General features: G+C 38.3%; 1 pseudogene; it reads right to left on the bottom strand.

Annotated features, from left to right (window-relative positions):
* Nucleotides 1-494: 494 nt before the first annotated feature.
* The window catches only part of LOC102412221, a 50,545-nt pseudogene continuing 31,637 nt past the window's right edge, over nucleotides 495-19,402 (bottom strand).

Consider the following 19,402-nt stretch of genomic DNA (forward strand, 5'->3'; position numbering starts at 1 on the left):
TGTGATTTTTTTCTTTATCTTTTTTTTTTAATTTTATTTTATTTTTAAACTTTACATAATTGTATTAGTTTTGCCAAATATCAAAATGAATACACCACAGGTATGCACAGGCAAGTGCCAAAGTGCCCAGGAAGAAGAGAAAATGGTTAAATTAGAAAAAGTTATTTAAGACTGAGTGACTGAACTGAACTGAACTGATGACATAAATACTAAGTACTTTCATCTTCAAGACATCAATAAGCCTTTACAGAAACTACTTGCTTCTGCATATAAGATGGGTTCCAATAGCTGGATAAGAAGCCAGAAACCCATGATATTTCTCAATACCAACTGCCTTTCAAAGGTGATTTGGTCATTCAATAACTTTATGATGAGCTAAAGATGCTAATATACACCACTAACTGTAACTTGACTTTTTTTTTCTGTTACTGCTATTATACTAGTTTTTAGGCTGCATTAAAAAGCAGTAAAATACATTAGAGAAGATTACATAATTCATATCTTAGAAAAAGAGAGTTTATTTTGCTTTTTTCTATTGAGGTATAGTTGATTTACAATGTTGTGCCAATCTCTGTTGTACAGCAAAGTGAAGCAGTTTTACACATACAGACATTCTTTGTAAAATATTCTTTTCCATTATGGTTTATCCCAGGAGACAGTATACAGTTCCCTGTACTATACAGGAGGACCTTGCTGTTCATCCATTCTAAAAGCAATAGTTTGCATATATCAACCTCAAATTCTCAGTCCATCCCTCTCCTTCTGCCCTCTTCCCCCAGGCAACCACAAGTCTAATCTCTGTGCCTATGAGTCTGTTTCTGTTTGGTAGATAGGTTTGTTTGTGTCATATTTTAGATTGCACATGTATGTTATATTATATTTGTCTTTCTCTTTCTGACTTACTTCACTTAGAAGGGTAATCTATAGTTGTATCCAATGTTGCACAAATGGCATTATTTTATTATTTGAAATGAAAGTTTAAGTACAAAATGAATTAACATAATGTGTTGAGTTTTGTGAATTAAGACCTTGTCAATTATGATATATTACAGCACCTTGTAAAATGTCTATATTCTTGGAAAGGTACCTGCATTAAAGGGAACAACAACAAAAAAGATATGTCCCAAGCAAAGTCTTGAAGCTAAGTATAAATTTCAGACAATGAAAAATAATGGATGGTCAATTAGAAAAGACTAAAAATGATAACATACAAAAAAAAATGCATAGGCAAGTGCCAAAGTGCCCAGGAAGAAGAGAAAATGGTTAAATTAGAAAAAGTTATTTAAGTTCTATTTTTCATATTTGTTTAATATTGTTTCTTGAATAGATGCAGGCTCTATCCTGGCCAAATTTCTGTTTTTTTTTTTTTTTAATTCCTATAATAGAATAGCTCTAAATGGCATTATATTTGAGAATTGGAAATCTTGAATTTCCTATGAATGTTTTTGCATTGAAGCATTAATAACTCTTCCTCACAATTTCATAGAGTGAAAAAAATGCACTTAGAAATGAAAAGAATTTGTAACTTCCAGTCAATAACTGTATATTGATAAAAACATTTGTATAGTTATTCTGTAGATTTTGTAGCCATCTGCAATGGTTTTAATTTCCCTCCATGAAAATGACTTTCTTGAAGCTTTATATAACATTATATATTTAAAAATAAAAACATTCAGAATAATAATATAAAATATGCAGTTGGTATATTAAATGCACTTTATTCGATTTTATCATGTACTCATATATATCAGCTGTTTTTAAAGAAGAAGGAATTGAGGCAAAGAGAAATAATTTTCTTACTCAAGAAATCTTCAACTCTTGCTATGATTGATTTAGTTTTAGATGTTTCATTTGAAAAAAATTGATATAAGGAAGGTTTTCATTCTGAGTGGGTGGTATTTTAAGCTTGTTCTGGTAATGTGCCTTCTTTGTTTAGATATTGGAACCTTTCTCTGGTCATTGAGTATTAATGTTTTTTCAAGTCATCGAGCACATCCTGCTTTGTGATTTTCTTCCAGGCATCAGGAATTTCACCTCTATTGATAAATCTTCTGTGATATTTTTCTTCTAGCTTTAATTTGAAGTGACAGACAAACCATTTCCAGTATGGCTGCATTGATGTGTCTGGGGTGATGCTCCATGTGGCATATTCCCCTCCTGCTTCTCGATAGGTCTTATATGGGATTCTCCTGCCATCACTCAAAATAAAATTACAATCACTTGCTACTGAACTAGTACAGTAATCAATGTCAAAATGGTCTGTTTGATACCACCCCCATCCACTGACAGCCTTTGGACGGTGGAAAGGAACACTGTGGTCTCCGTCATGGGTAGGGATTGTGTTCGTACAAATTGCTTTACAGAAGGGACACTGTTTCCAGCAGCCACAGAGATGTTCAGAGAGCATTTTCTGGATTTCAGGAACCATTTCTTTTACAAGTTTAGACAAACAGTTCTGTTCTACCTTCTTCATTTCAGGATCCAAAGCTTTACTCATGGCCTCTTTGATAAACTCGGTATCTTTTATCTCCTGGTGTTCAATGTTTATCAAGTCTTTTCGTGGAAAGATCAAGATACTCCCCAGGCGATCACAGAACAAATCTAACCACCCAGACACTGTGCTGCTTTTATCTTTAGCTATTGCTGTAGATGCATGTATAGCTGAGAGGATGGCACTCTTGATGTCATCTAAACTCATTTGTAGAAAAGTCTTTATTTTCTCACTTCCTGTGTCAGAAAAATATCTTCTAACATGGTTTTCAATGTAATTCTTCAAAAATGATTCTGGATTATGAAGGTACTGCCAGTAGTTATCAAAATTTTCCTCTTCTGCCAGAGAGATGAGAATGTGTTTCTCCAGGTTAGCTCTGTTTTCATTGAATGCCCGGCAGGTGGATCGAATGTCCCCAGCAATTTTGAGGGCCATGTTTTTCCTTATGGTGCTGGAGACAGCAGGTGTGAGTTTCTTCCAAAGAAAATCAACAAATGTTTTAATTGAAGATGCTCCTTGACAAGAGATCTTAAAGCTCATGAAGAAATCATCTTTCTTGCTTTGCAGATAGTGTACAGGATCATTTGCCCTCTTGAATGCCTTGTGCATCTCCTTAAATGTCACTGATGCTCTTTGGAATAAACACAATGATAAGTCTATTTCATATTTTTTTGTAAATGTGTATCTTTTCTGAGTGGGTGCAGACTTCACCTCCTCATGTATTATTCTCAGGATTTCATGGAAATAAGTTGGATTGTAATCATGCCTTTGCTGAGATATTTTGTTAAGAGTTTCATTAACTTTTGAAATAATGCAGTCAGTAGTCATATTTATGGAGTGTTTATCTTGGGGCTCTATTGTCATTGCAAAGAGTCCCCAAGATATACTTTTCATCTTAACATGTTTGTCATAGTTGATTTCAAACTTTTCTCCAGAATAGTTCATCAGTATGCTTGCTATGTCTTTTTCCTTTTTGAAATATTCCAAAAGGATGCTTTCAGAATCCACTTCAATTTTAGGCTCTGTGGCTAGAGGGAGACTTGAGGACACATCATAGACCCATTTTTTCCAAACTGAGTTGAATTTCTCATGGAGCTCTTCCTCACTCAATTCGGTGCCATTTAGCAGTAAAGCCAAATTCTGGCTGTTTTCCAATAATTCCTTTTCATAACCTGACTTTTTTTATCCAATTTTTCTTGATTTTCTTTAAAACTAATAAGTTCTTTGGCTTTTCTTTGGACATCTAAAATTAGTGCCTCTTTAAGTGTTATGAGTTTATTTTCAAAATTTCCTTTCCACTGAACCAGCACTTCACTATCTGGGTCTTCATTAACATATTTTTCAAGTTCTTGCTTGATGGCTTCATATATCTCTGTAACTTGAGCCTCCAGGGTATATGTTTCAAGTGTCTGGATTTTTCCATTCTGAATCTGGATGATCAGCTGGTCCTGTAATCTCTGCACATGACTCCTCAGCTCCCATGTCCAGGAGTTATACATGGTTTCCAGTTTGCTCATGGCCGTGACTTCTTGAGTGTTCTTGAAGCTAAAAATAAAGTTCTCATTCAGTAGGGCTCTCCACAAATCTTGAACTCGGAATTTTACATCTGATAACTTCATGATGCTTCCCCTAGATTCCTGTTGGGCAGTCACAAGAATTCTGCTTTTTAGTTCCTGAACATTGTGGCTGTAGCGAGGATTGGGTGGGGCCATTGGGGGATTGCCATCCCAGAGGTGAGCAAAGTAGTAGACGTGGGTATTGGCATCAAACTTAATGACATCACTAAAGCAGGTTACATCGGAGCACTGCTCTTCTTCAGCTGCTGTTGCTGCCATCTTGTCCAATCTCTGCTCTAGCCGCCTTCTTCCATCCATAGTATCATCTTTAGCTGTAACTTCCCCCACGTTCTGATGGACAAAGAGGCAACTGGGAGAGATTTTTACTTGTTTCATCCTCAGAAAAGCTTGGACAACTATTTGTAGAATATCTTGCATTTCAGATGGATTTTCCCCAAAAATATTGATCAGAGTCAAGTTTGCAAGTCCGATGACAAAGGTTGCCAACTCATTGTCATGATTCTGGGACTTGTTGCTGAGTTCTGGGGCTCGGAGTCCCTCTGTGTCCACAACAAGCACAAAGTCAAAGCCAAGTTCAGCTGTGAATGTCTCCTCCACTTTCAGAAGCTGCATGTAGGCCCCCCGGGTACACCTCCCAGCACTGACAGTGAACTGCAGCCCAAAAAGGGCATTCAGCAGGGTGGACTTCCCTGAGCTCTGCAGGCCGAGGACAGAGAGAACAAAGAGCCGCTTGTTTCCAAGGTTCTCAGAGAGCTTGTCAAAAACAGCTGCCACCCACCTCAGGGGCACATATGAAACATCCCCATCCATCAGCTCAATGGGAACACCAGATATCATCAGATCTGCAGCAATGTGGGGAAGGGAGAGAAATAGGGTATCTTTTGCGGGTGAAGCTTCTTCCAGAGCTTCATAGATCTGGCCAGCTTCTCTGAGAATGTGCTCAATTCCCAAGGAACAGTCATTAATCTGTCTGGAAATAGCTTCTATCTCATTTTGCCAGTCTTTCAGAGAGCTACACTTTGGGCCCTCTTGCTTTTCTTTTTGAACCAATACCTTTTTCTTCTCATTTAGATTTTCCAAGTGTCCTGCAGTCAGTTTGTCCAAAGCTACATTCAGCCATTGGAGGAAGTAGAGTTTGGTGTGAGTTTCTGAATGATTTTGGAGAATTTCAAGGACAGAACGCATTAAAGCATTGAGAGGAAAGGCTTTTCTGAACTGTTCATGTCTTATCATTTGTTTTTCTGTCTCAGTCTCACTTTTGTGTTGTTCAATGCTGCAATTCCCCTTTTCTCTCAGATGATAGAGTTCTTTGTCCTTTTTACACCAAAGTTGCCACAGTTTTCCCTGAAGAGGTAGTAAGTTTTCCTTGACCTGAGGTATTTCCATTTCTCTCAGTAGGGTCATTAGGCCCTCTGCCTTTTCTTTCGCTTCCTTGCAATCTTTCTGGTCTTCATCAATAAGCATTCCTTGCTTGCGAGCAACTTGGGCACAGTTCTCCAAGCTGAGTGCAGTGTTAGAGAGCTTCAGCAAACGTTTGATTGTAGTTGTGAGCTCCCCTATTAATTCTGCCTCATTTCTGTTCCTGATCCCAATTCTCACTCTTGGGCCAGAATTATCGACTGTGACTTTTCCTTTATCATCAAGCAAAAAGATTAAAGGTTTTGATGACTGACACATGTCACTGACTATTTTTCGGTTTCCTTTATTGTCATCAGAAGTTGACATCAGGATCACAATTATGGAAGAAACTTCCTTCAAAAAGGTGAGTTGCTTCTCATGTTCCTTTGCATCTCCATGAAGATTGGTAAAGGTCAAGCAGTTGTCAAATCTGTCCTGCTCTTCCCCTCCAGGACAGAACCAGGAGACTTCCACCACGCCTCCCATCAAGAGACAGTCTCTGCTGCTGCCTTTGCAATGTCGGTGAAAAAAGACATCATGTTTGCGTTCACTGAGAAGACAGTTCATGATCTGCGATTTGGAAGCAGAGAAGCCAGTTCCAACTCTAATAAAGGACACAATAGGGAGAGAAACATAACACATCTGGTGATTCTTGTAATTGTCCTTCTCCTCATTTATTGATTTCCCTACTTGCTGCCAGCTCCTTCGAATTTGTCTGAGAGACCAGAGAGAGAATTCAATTTGAGCATTGCAAGGATTAGGTATGAGAAGGGGGAGGGCAAACTGACACATGGAAAGTTTGTGCAAAATATATTGTCTGGTAAAATCATCTGCACAGTGAAGAATTGCCATCTGAATATCCATAGGGTGAACATAGGGTCTGACATTGGTGGCTGCTGAAGGCTTAGTAGGATGAGCACTTTCTTCAGGTAGATCTTCATATGGATCAAAAGCCTCCTTTTCTTGGTTTGAGGTGCTTGAATAGACTTGGTTCTCTGTGTATTCTTCATGTTTGGTGATCAGGTATCTCAGCCCGTAATCCAGCATCAATAACTTCTGTAGGAAGTAGAAGGGAAGTTCTCTTTCAGAGCAGGGCTGAGTGTTGTACACAGAAGTCTTGTGGATTAGTTGGAAGTTAGCTCTGCTCATTTTTCTTGGGTAGTAATGTTCTAGGCCTAGACGCTGGAGTAAGTCTTGGAAGGCTCCGTTTTCTATGACTTCCTCCTTTTTGTTTTCATTATCATGTGGTTCATGGCGCTCTTTCTTTTTATGGAAGACACTTTGCAATTCTTTTATCACCTCCTCCACTTGCAATGAAGAGACAGCAGCCTCATAATTCCCATCAATGAGCAGTCTCAAGTCTTTTTCTAGGTTTTCCCAATCATGATCTCCACGGTTGGTGAGGACATATACAACTTCTTTAGTCAAAGATTGTCCCATGTGATGTTTGATCAATGCCAAGCGTTGTGTTTTCTCCTCTGGAGAAAGAGCTTTGATGCCCGCTGTTGCTGTGAGACCTGTGAGCACCAGGAATGCCTGAGCCCTGTAGTAGCAAATATTTTTGAGCTCTTGGTATTTATTTTGCACAGTTTGCATTTTGTCCAATAGGAAGTGTAACTCATCATGCCCCAGGAGATGCTGAAATATATTGTCAACCACATGATATCCTGCACCAGATGCCATCAAAAGTAGCAAGACGTGTGTGTCTGGCTTCCCTGTTTCTCGGAGGTATTTCAAGAAGCACCCAAGAGACAAGCTGACCTCATAAGTCAGCTTTCTTTGAGCTTCCTCCACCAACTCTGTGCATTCAGAGTTGGCGTTTACTTCCCTAAGGTCATTCTGTGCTTTTTTAAATATTTCAATTAATTCAGAAAATTGGGTGATATGGACATTGTCTTTCTTTGGTTCTGACTGAAATATCCACTGCATAATGGATTGAGCCTGAGGAAAGTTTCTTACTGTATAAATGTGAGGATCCAAAAGACTACTCAACTGAGATTTAATAAATTTAGTTTCATAAATGGAAATGTTTTTGCAAAAGTTTACTGTGTTTACCAGAAAATTCTGCAGACCCCAGTCTTTGAGGCATATATTAGTCCAAATGGTATAACTTTCAGTTTTTTGACTCAATCTTTGCATGAAATTTATCAGCCTTTTAAGCTGTTCTTCAGGATCAAAAACTTTCCAGGATTTCACATCCTCTAGGAAAATTCTAGCCTCCTTCTCAATACTCAAGAATTCTTCTCCCTCCTGGATCTGGGCAGTGAGTTCATTCAGAACAGTATAGTTGTCTTTCAGGCAGTTAGCTACTTTAAGAGGATCCTTAAAATCGTCTCTGTGGCCATAGAGGACAATGTCCCAAACAGGTACCAGCTGAAGTCCACGGTCAATGACATACCAGGTTTGATTATTGGCAACTAGACCAGCTTTCCAGTCAGAAAAGCCATCTGCTTCTGGTGGGCCACCTGTCTGGGCCACAGATAATTTGACTTTGGTTTGGAGATTTTGGAAGGTTGATCTCTGAGAGGCTTTTTTCGAATGAGAGTCTGACATATCCAGACCTGCACCAATGTTCACTCCAAAGCCACTGTAACTGCCCCTTATGTAACTATCCAGGGCCTCTGCTGCTTGCTGCTTCACTTCTGCCAGCTGCTCTTTTTGGAAACCCTCTGAAATGGCTTTCCACCAGTAGATTCCCCCGAGGTGCAGAGGGCCCTGATCAGCATGAGACCCAAACCTCTGGAAGAAGGCTTCAGTCCTATGCCTCAGCAAGAGTAGTTTGTCTGGGTCTTCTGACTGACCCAAAAGGTCTTCAATGTATTTTAAATCCTGGAGAGCAGCATTGGAAAGTTGGAGCTGGTCAATGGAAAAGATGCAGGAGGCCAGTGGGATATAGATGAACTTGGTTGAGCAGAAATAAGAGTGTTTAGAATGTGACTGTTGTATTTTCTTGGATTCTGAATGCATGCTCTGATCCATACCAGCTTCCAGGCTAATTCCCCAGCCTCCACCCTTTGCTAAGGCTATTACACTGAAGCCCAGCTTCTCTACAGTCTGAGTGAACATGGATTCTTCTTGAGAAGATGCAAATTCCTTCATTTCCATCTGTGTACACTGATTAGGGCCACGGAGTACAAACTCCTTGGGGACACAGAGTAGCTCTTCTTTCTTCTCCATAAGACACCTTTGGTCACTGGTTTTGTAAATTCCCTGTAGGGCTAGTCCTCCAGAAGCATGTCTCACCAGTTCTCTATCTGAAAGAATTTTCCTGTAAGAAATTGCCCCTTCCATAAGGTTGAGTTGTCTCTGCATATCTTCCATGACTTCTCCTGGGGGCTTTTCAGGAGATGGCTTGAACTCTTTGGGGATCTCCATTGTTTGCCTCAGCTCTGCTTCCTTTATCCCCACTGCCTCTTCCTGTTGTTGCCTCCGTTCTGACAGCATTTCTCTTTGTTCCTGCAGTGCCTATTCTGCTGCCATCTTCCTTTTCTTTAATGATCCCACCCAAGACTCATGTAGCTCTGAAAGAGTATTTGAGTGTGACAGGTTAAGCAGTTTCTCCAGGGCCCTTTTCTCCCAGGGATGTTGCACCTGGCATTTCAGTTTCTGGAGGTATTTTTCTTCTAGGTGTTGTGAGGCATGGGCAGAAGTCACACCCAGGTGTTCCTGCAGCTTTGACAACTAGTACTCAACTGCCAATCCTACTTCTCTGAGCATCTCTTGGATATCTTGCCTATTTTTGCCTCTGAGCAGGGGTTCATTGGGCATAGACTCTGCTGTGTCCATGGCTGTTGGAAGAAAAGACACTCAGTTAGCCTGTGGCATGTTAATATGCAGAATTCTGTGATTAGTTTGCATAAATCTGTTGCTTTTGTATACACTAATAATGAACTATCAGAAAAAAAAATTCAGGGAACAATCCCATGTATGATCAGACTAAAAAGAATGAAATACCATGGAATAAACTTAACCAAGAAGGTGCAAGACCTATATTCTCAAAAGTGTAAACACTGATGAAGGAATTTGAAGATGATAAAAAGGAATGAAAAGATATCCTGTGTTCCTTGATTAGAAGGATTAATGTTGTTAAAAATGGCCATATTATCCAAAGTAATCTATAGATTTAATGCAATGACTATCAAAATACCCAGGACACTTTCACAAAAGTAGGACAAAATGATTCTAAAAAATTTTTTTGGAACCACAAAAGACTCAATTGCCAAAGCTGACTGGAGAAAAAAAAAATAGGTGGATGTATCACGTTCCCTGTTCAGACTGTACTCTAAAGCTACATTAATCAAAAAAGCATGATATTGGCATAAAAGCAAACACATAGATCAATGGAAAAGAGTAGAGAGCCCAGAAATAAACCTACACACTATGGTCAATAATCTATGACAAAAGAGGTGAGAAAACAATGGGAAAAAAGACAATTCCAATAAGTGGTGGTGGGAAAATTGGATAGCTACATCAAAGGAATATTAGGAAAAAATAGGCAAAGAATAAATAGATGTTTCTCCAAAGAAGACATACAGATGACCAACAGGCACATGAAAAGTCACTCAACATTGTTAATTGTTCAGTTCAGTTCAGTTCAGTCGCTCAGTCATGTCCAACTCTTTGTGACCCCATGAATCGCAGCATGCCAGGCCTCCCTGTCCATCACCAGCTCCCAGGGTTCACTCAAACTCATGTCCATCGAGTCGATGATGGCCATCCAACCATCTCATCCTCTGTCGCCCCCTTCTCCTCCTGCCCCCAATCCCTCCCAGCATCAGGGTCTTTTTCAATGAGTCAACTCTTCGCATGAGGTGGCCAAAGTATTGGAGTTTCAGCTTTAGCATCAGTCCTTCCAATGAACACCCAGGACTGATCTCTTTTAGGATGGACTGGTTGGATCTCCTTGTAGTCCAAGGGACTTTCAAGAGTCTTCTCCAACACCACAGTTCAAAAGCAGTTAATTGTTAGGGAAATGCAAATCAAAATGATAATGAGGTATCACCTCAAGCCAATCATAATGGCCATCATCATATATTCTACAAATAATAAATGCTAGAGAGGGCTTAGAAAAAAGGGAACCCTTGTGTACTGTTGCTGAGAATTTAAGTTGGTTTAACCACTATGGAAAGGATTGTAGAGTTTCCTCAAAAATGGAAAATAGGATCACAATATTACCCAGCAATTCCACTCCTGGGTATATATGTAAAGGAAATGAAGACAGGATACTGAAGAGATATATGTACCCCCATGTTTACTGGATCATTATTCACAATAGCCAAGATATGGAAACAGACTAAGTGTCAGCCCATGGCTTAATGGATGAAGTGTATGTGATACAGTATGCACACATGTGTGCACAGACAGAGACACACAGTGGAATATTATACAGTCACAAGAAAGAGGGAAGTCCTGCCATTTGTGCATGACAACATGGATGGACCTTGAGTGCATTATGCTAAGTGAGATAAGTCAGACCAAGGAAGAGAAATTCTGTATAATATCACTTAGATGTGAAATCTAAAAAAGCCAAACTTGTAAAACCAGAGTAGTATGGTGGTTACCAGGGGTTGGAAGGTGTAGGAATTAGGGAGATACTGTTTAAAGGTACAAATGTGCCATCAGTAGATGAATAAGACCTAGACATCTAGGCTTCCCTAATGGCTCAGATGGTGAAGAATCTGCCTGCAATGCAGGAGACCTGGGTTTGATCCCTAGGTTGGGAAGATCCCCTGGAAGAGGGCATGGCAACCCACTCCAGTATTTTTTCCTGGAGAATCCTCAAAGCACAGGAGCCTGGCGGGCTCCAGTTCATGGGGTCACAAGGAGTTGGACATGACTGAGCGACTAAGCAGAGCATATAGCACACATAGTGATTATAAACAGTACACTGTATTATAAACCTCAAAGTTGCCAAGAGACTTAATCTTAATTGTTCTCACCACAATAAAGAAATGATACTGTGATGTAATAGAGGTGTTAGCTAACTCTATCTTGGTCATATGGCAATATAAAAATGTATCATATCAGCACCTTGTATACCTTAGACTTATGCAAGGTTATATGTTGATTTATCCCAATAAATAAAATGCACTTCTTAGCTGGTTTATACTTGTCACCCACTTCTCACTATTCCTCTGACACTAGTTAATATCATTATATTATATACATCTATTTTATATTATAAACTATATATGTATAATCAAATTCTCTTTATCTACTGATGCCATCTTAATGTGTGTATGTAGAATCAAATACTCTTATATTTAGTGTTTTCTCAATGTCATGTTTTTAACCCCACTGTCTTTGAGACATATTATATGAGATGAGATTTCACGCATTTCAACTTCACACATAATTCAGGTTTCCTCTCTTCTTGTATTTCCTGTCCTACTGAATGTCACTATTATAATCCTATGCATCCTTCCTCCTAATGTGAATGTAGTTTCATGTCCTTTCAAAGTATCCTTTTCAATCTCTCCTAAATCTCAATTCTTTTTAATCCCCTACCAGCTCTCCCTTAGATTTTTCCTTCATTTTTTCTTTACTGGATCATTCTAATTGCCATCTCATCTTACAGTCATTTTGATTTTGTGCTTTCCATCTTCCCCAGTGTCACTAAAATTTGAATCTAAATTTAATGGCAGACTCAGTAATTCAAAAAACAGCTTTTCTGGGCTTCTCTGGTGGACAGTAGTTAGGAATCTGCTTAGCAATACAGGGAACACTGGTTCGATCCCTGGTCCAGGAAGATCCCACATGCCACAGAGCAACTAAGCCTGTGCACCACAACACCTGCGCCTGTGCTTAGAGCCCACAAGGCACAACTACTGAGCCCATGTGCTGCAACTACTAAAACCCGTGTGCCCTGGAGGCTGTGCTCCACAATAATAGAAGCCACCACAATGAGAAGCCCTGGGTATATATGCAAAGGAAGTGAAGACAGGATATGGATGGGATATATGCAGTGTGCATATGAGCACTGCAACTAAAGTAGCCCCCACTACTTTCTCAACTAGAGAAAGCCTGTGCACAGCAATAAGGACCCAGCACAGCCAAAACATAAATTAATTAAAAAAGAACAACTTTTCCAACTGAGTTATCCAAAATATCTAGATAAAATTTTAAGACAAATTCTTTGAAGTCTCAAGGAATTTAATAGACAGTGAAATAATATCTGATGGAAGAGGTAAATAAATTTGAAGCAAGTGAACTTGCAACTTCCATTACTAATGAAAGACAACACTTAAGATACCATGGCATATACCTCGGAAGACAAAAGAAATTCACAATCAGACATATCATAGTGAACCTGCAGAAAATACAATAGGAAAAGCAAAGCATTTAGAGAAAAGCAGATTTTTAAACATCAGTGTATTTTAATTGGAGAATAATTACTTTACAATATTGTGATGGTTTGCCATACATCAACATGAATCAGCCACAGGTATATAAGTGTCCCCCACAATTCTGAACCCCCCTTCCCACCTTTCTCCCCACCCTATCCTCGGTTGTCCCAGAGCACCTACTCTGGATGCTCTGCTTCATGCATCAAACTTGCACTGGTCATCTATTTTACATATGGTAATGTACATGTTTCAGTGGTATTCTCTCAAACCGTCCCACCCTCAACTTCTACTGAGTTCAAAAGTCTGTTTTTTATATCTATGTCTCCCTTGCTGGCCTGCATGTAGGATTGTCAGTACTGTCTTTGTAAATTTCATGCTGCTGCTGCTGCTGTAAGTCGCTTTGGTCGTGTCCGACTCTGTGTGACCCCAGAGACGGCATCCCAGCAGGCTCCCCCGTCCCTGGGATTCACCAGGCAAGAACACTGGAGTGGGTTGCATTTCCTTCTCCAATGCATGAAAGTGAAAAATAAAAGTGAGGTCGCTCAGTCATGTCCAACTCCTAGTGACCCCATGGACTGCAGCCTACCAGGCTCCTCTGTCCATGGGATTTTCCAGGCAAGAGTACTGGAATGGGGTGCCATTGCCTTCTCCATATATCTGTGTTATTATACAGTATTTGTCTTTCTCTTTCTGACTTACTTAATTCTGTATAATAGGCTCCAGGCTCATCCACCTCATTAGAACTGACCCAAATGCATTCATTTTTAATAGCTGAGTAATATTTCATTGTGTATATGTACTACAACCTCCTTATCCATTCATCTGTCAATGGATGTCTAGGTTGCTTCCATGTCCCGGCTCTTGTAAATAGTGCTGCACTGAACACTGGGGTATATGTGTCTCTTTTAATTCTTGCTGCCTTGGAGTGCATGCCCAACAGTGGGATTACTGGGTGGTATGGCAGTTCTATTCCCAGTTTTTAAAGGAATCTCCATACTGTTCTCCATAGTGGCTGTACCAGTTTGCATTCCTACCAACAGTGTAAGAGCATTCCCATATCTTCACACCCTCTCCAACATTTATTGGTTTTAGATTTTGATGATGGCCATTCTGACCAATGTGAGACGATACCTCATTGTGGTTTTGATTTACATGTATCTAATGAGTGATGTTGAGCATCTTTTCATGTGTTTATTAGCCATGTGTATGTCTTCTTTGGAGAAATGTCTTTTTACATCTTTTGCCCACTTTTTGATTGGGTTGTTCATTTTTCTGGTATTGAGCTACATGAGCTGCTTGTATATATTGGAGATTAATTCTTTGTCAGTTTTTTCATTTGCTATTACTTTCTCCCATTCTGAGGACTGTATGAGAAAAGCAGAGTTTATCTTCAAATAATAATAAGAGAGAATGATGACCTCAACAGTGCTGATGGAAGCCAGAAGGCAGTAGGATGGAGGGTTAAACCTATGGAAAGAAAATAGCTGATAAAGTAGGATTCTATACAGAGTTAAAAATATCCTTAAAGAATTATGGTGGAAGAAAAACATTGAAAACAGCACAGTAACAGAATTTGTTACCTGGAAATGCACATTGAAGGAACTACTAAGGCATGTTTTTTCAGGAGAAGGAAAATATCACCAATGACTAGTCAGAGATGCAGGAAAAGATGGTGAGCAACAAAGGAATAAATATATGGAAAAATCTAAATAAATGCACAAAACAGTGGGGTTTAAAATACATGATGGCAATTGCATTTAGGCTGGAGTGTGCAGCAAAATGGATTTAAAGGACCCTCAGTTCTTTGAGGTATTTGAGAGGAAGGTCAAAGATTCTGTTGATTTTGTAGAATATATGTTGCAATTTCTAGTACAATCTCAAATATAAGAGTCAAGAATATATCATTGTCAAACTAACACAGGAAAATATAATAAGAAACATTTGATTAACAACTTATCAAAATTTGTGGGCTACAGTGAAAGCTGTGCTTAGAGGGAAATTTACATTGAATGCATACATAACAAAAGAATAATTATATGAAAACAATAATCTAAGTTTCCATCTGAGGAAATGAAGAGAAAATTACATCCAAATAAGCAAGAGAAAAGAAATTCCGAGGAAACCAGAGTTGAAAGAGATACGTGTACCTCAATGTTCATTGCAGCACTGTTTATAATAGCCAGGACATGGAAGCAACCTAGATGTCCATCAGCAGATGAATGGATAAGAAAGCTGTGGTACATATACACAATGGAGTATTACTTAGCCATTAAAAAGAATACATTTAAATCAGTTCTAATGAAGTGGATGAAACTGGAGCCTATTATACAGAGTGAAGTAAGCCAGAAAGAAAAACACCAATACAGTATACTAATGCATATATATGGAATTTAGAAAGATGGTAACAATAACCCTGTATACGAGACAGCAAAAGAGACACTGATGTATAGAACAGTCTTTTGGACTCTGTGGGAGAGGGAGAGGGTGGGATGATTTGGGAGAATGGCATTGAAACATGTATAATATCATATAAGAAACGAATATCCAGTCCATGTTCGATGCAGGATACAGGATGCTTGGGGCTGGTGCACTGGGATGACCCAGAGGGATGGTACAGGGAGGGAGGAGGGAGGAGGGTTTGAGATGGGGAACATGTATATACCTGTGGTGGATTCATGTTGATATATGGCAGAACCAATGAAATAAAAATTATTAAAAAAAAAAGAGAGAACAGAAATAAGAACTAAAAAACCAATAAAATTGAAAAGAGGAAATCAATAGAAAAAAATCAGTAAAAGTATAACATGACTCTTTGGAAATACCAACAAAACTAATAATTCAGACTGTGAAAATAAGGAAGATACAAATTACTAATATCAGAAATAAAATAAGGGTTATGGATATGAATTCTATAAACATATAGATATATGATATAGAAAAAAGAATATAGATATATTCTATAGAATAAAAGAGTACTATGAAAAACTGCTCTCACAGTTGATAGCCTAGATAAAATGTATCAATTCCTTGGAGATAATAAACTATTAAACTTACATGAGAGGAAATAAATAATATTAATATGCCTGTGTCTTTTAAAAAAATTGAATCAATATTTAACAACCATCCAAAACAGAAAGCACCAGTCCCAGTGGGGTTCACTGGTGAATTCTACCAAACATTTAGGGAAAAAACTGTATCAAATATTTACAATCTCTTTCAGAGGACAGAGCAGAAAGAATACTTCCTAATTTAGTTCATGAGGTCAGTGTTACCCTAATACCAAAACCAGTTAAGGACATTACAAGAAAGAAAACTGAAAACCTTTATCTCTTATGAAAAAAAATTAACAAATTAAATCTAATAATGTAAAAAGGAGTTATATACCACAACCATGTAGGATTTACCTCAGGTAAGCAAAGTGGATTCAACATTCAGAATCAATTCATGTAATATACTACAATGAACTAAGAAGAAAAACCACATGGAGAGAACCCATTTGACAAAATCCAATACATACTCATTATTAAAACTTCCAGCAAGCTAAGAATAGAGGGGAACTTACTGAACTTGATAAAAGACATTAACAAAAGCCCTACTATTAACATTATACTTAATGGTAAGAATCTAGAAGCTTTCCTCTTAAAGAAAAATAGGTTAAGGATATACAGTCTCATCACTCCTATCACACATTCTATTGGAAGAGTTAATTAATCAGATAAGGAAATAAAATATACTGATTGGGAAGAAATAAATAAAACATGTCTTTATTTGTAGATGACACTATGTAAAAAATACCAAAGAATCAACAAAAAAATCTCCCACAACTGATAAGTGAATACAACAAAGTTGTAGAATATAAGGGTTAGAATACATAAACTATTGTTTTTTTAATATGCTAGCAATAAGCAATTGGAATTTGAGATTAAAAACACAATACCATTTAAACTAGCACCCTCACAAAATAAATACTTAGATATAAACTTAGTAAAATATGTGCAAGATCTATATAAGGAAAACTACAAAACTGATGAAAGAAATCAAAGAATATCTACATAAATGGAGAGATATTTATGTTTAATATTGTTAAGGCATCGGTTCTTCTGAACTTAATTTATAGAGACAGCGTCTTCTTCAGCAGCACAATTTGAAAGCATCAGTTCTTCAGCATTCAGCTTTCTTTATGGTCCAACTCTCACATCTGTACATAACTGCTAGAAAACATATAGCTTTGACTATATGGACCTGTGTTGATAAAGTGATGTCTCTTCTTTTTAATATGCTGTCTAGGTTATTATTACTGTTTAGCCAAAAAAAAAAAAAAAAAAAAAGAATTGAGCTATAAAGCTATGAAAGACACAGAAGAATCTTAAATCACAGTGCTGTGTGAAAGAGACCAGTCTGATAACGCTACATACTTTATGATTCCAAGTATATGAAATAGTTGAAGTCAAAACTATAGAGAGTGTAAAAAAGATCAGTGACTGCCAGGGTTTGTGGAGAGAAAAAAAAATGGTGCCAATAGACTTGCTTAATGCATGTCTGCCACAAAACTTCAGTTTGTAAAAAACACAATATCCATAAAGCACAATAAAATGAGATATGCCTGTATACCTATTCAGTTCAGTTCAGTAGCTCAGTGGTGTCCAACTTTGTGACCCCATGGACTGCAGCACACCAGGCCTCCCTGTCCATCACCAACTCCCGGAGCTTACCCAAACTCATGTCCATTGAGTCAGTGATGCTATCCAACCATCTCATCCTCTGCCGTCTCCTTCTCCTCCTGCCTCAATCTTTACCAGCATCTGGGTCTTTTCAAATGAGTCAGTTCTTCTCATCAGGTGGCCAAAGTTTTGGAGTTTCAGCTTCAACATCAGTCCTTCCAATGAATATTCAGGACTGATTTCATTTAGGATGGACTGGTTGGATCTCCTTACAGTCCAAGGGATTCTCAAGAGTCTTCTCCAATACCACAGTTCAAAAGCATAAATACTTTGGCTTTCAGCTTTCTTTATAGTCCAACTCTCATATCTATACATGACTACTGGAAAAACCATAGCTGACTAGATGGACCTTTGTTGGCAAAGTAATGTCTCTGCTTTTTAATATGATGTCTAGGTTGGACATAACTTTTCTTCCAAGAAGTAAGTATCTTTTAATTTCATGGATGCAGTCACTATCTGCAGTGATTTTGGAGCCCAAGAAAATAGTCTCTCACTGTTTCCATTGTTTCCCAATCTATTTGCCATGAAATGATGGGACCGGATGCCATGATCTTCATTTGTTGAATGTTGAGTTTTAACCAGCTTTTTCAGTCTCCTATTTCAATTTCATAAGGGGCTCTTCAGTTCCTCCTCACTTTCTGCCATAAGAGTGGTGTCATCTGCATGTCTGAGATTATTAATATTTCTCCCAGCAGTCTTGATTCCAGCTTGTGCTTCATCCAGCCTGGCATTATGCATGATGTACCCTGCATATAAGTTAAATAAGCAGGGTGACAATATACAGTCTTGACATACTCCTTTCCCAACTTGGAACCAGTCTGTTGTTCCATGTCCGGTTCTAACTGTTGCTTCTTGACCTGCATACAGATTTCTCAGGAGGCAGGTCAGGTGGTCTGGTATTCCCATCTCTTGAAGAATTTTCCAAAGTTTGTTTCAATTCACACAAAAGCTTTAGTGTAGTCAATGAAGCAGAAGTAGCTATTTTTCTGGAATTCTGCTTTTTCTATGATCCAATGGATGTTGGCAATTTGATCTCTGGTTCCTCTGTCTTTTCTGAATCTAACTTGAACATCTGAAAGTTCATGGTTCATGTACTGTAGAAGCCTGGCTTGGAGAGTTTTGAGCATTACTTTACTAGCATGTGAGATGAGTGCAATTGTGCGGTAGTTTGAACATTCTTTGCCATTGCCCTTCTTTGGGGTTGGAATTAAAACTGACCTTTTCCAGTCCTGAGGTCACTGCTGTGTTTTCCACATTTGCTGGCATATTGAGTGCAGCATTTTAACAGCATCATCTTTTAGGATTTGAAATAGCTCAACTGGAATTCCATCACCTCCTCTAGCTTTGTTCATAGTGATGCTTCCTAAGGCACACTTGACTTTGTCTTGCAAGATGTCTGGCTCTAGGTTAGTGATCACACCATCATGGTTATCTGGGTCTTGAAGATCTTTTTTTTTGTATAATTCTTCTGTGTATTCTTACCACCTCTTCTTAATATCTTCTGTTTCTGTTAGGTCCATACCATTTCTATCTTTTATTTTGCCCATTTTTCATGAAATGTTCCCTTGGTATCTTTAATTTTCTTGAAGAGATTTCTAGTCTTTCCCATTCTATTGTTTTCCTCTATTTCTTTATATTGATCACCGAGGAAGGCTTTCTTATCTCTCCTTGCTATTTGGAACTCTGCATTCAAATGGGTATATCTTTCCTTTCTCCTTTGCCTTTAACTTGTTTTTTTTTTTTTTTTTTCTCAGCAGAGAGCAATATAATTTTATTCTAAATGGGTTTGATTTTCAATGAGGATAAAAGTAGTGGTAGTTTGATAGCACCAGGACATTACTAGTAAGGCCTGGAGGGAAAGGAGGGAAA

Source organism: Bubalus bubalis, chromosome 16 (assembly GCF_019923935.1).
Source record: "Bubalus bubalis isolate 160015118507 breed Murrah chromosome 16, NDDB_SH_1, whole genome shotgun sequence".
Lineage (NCBI taxonomy): Eukaryota > Metazoa > Chordata > Mammalia > Artiodactyla > Bovidae > Bubalus > Bubalus bubalis.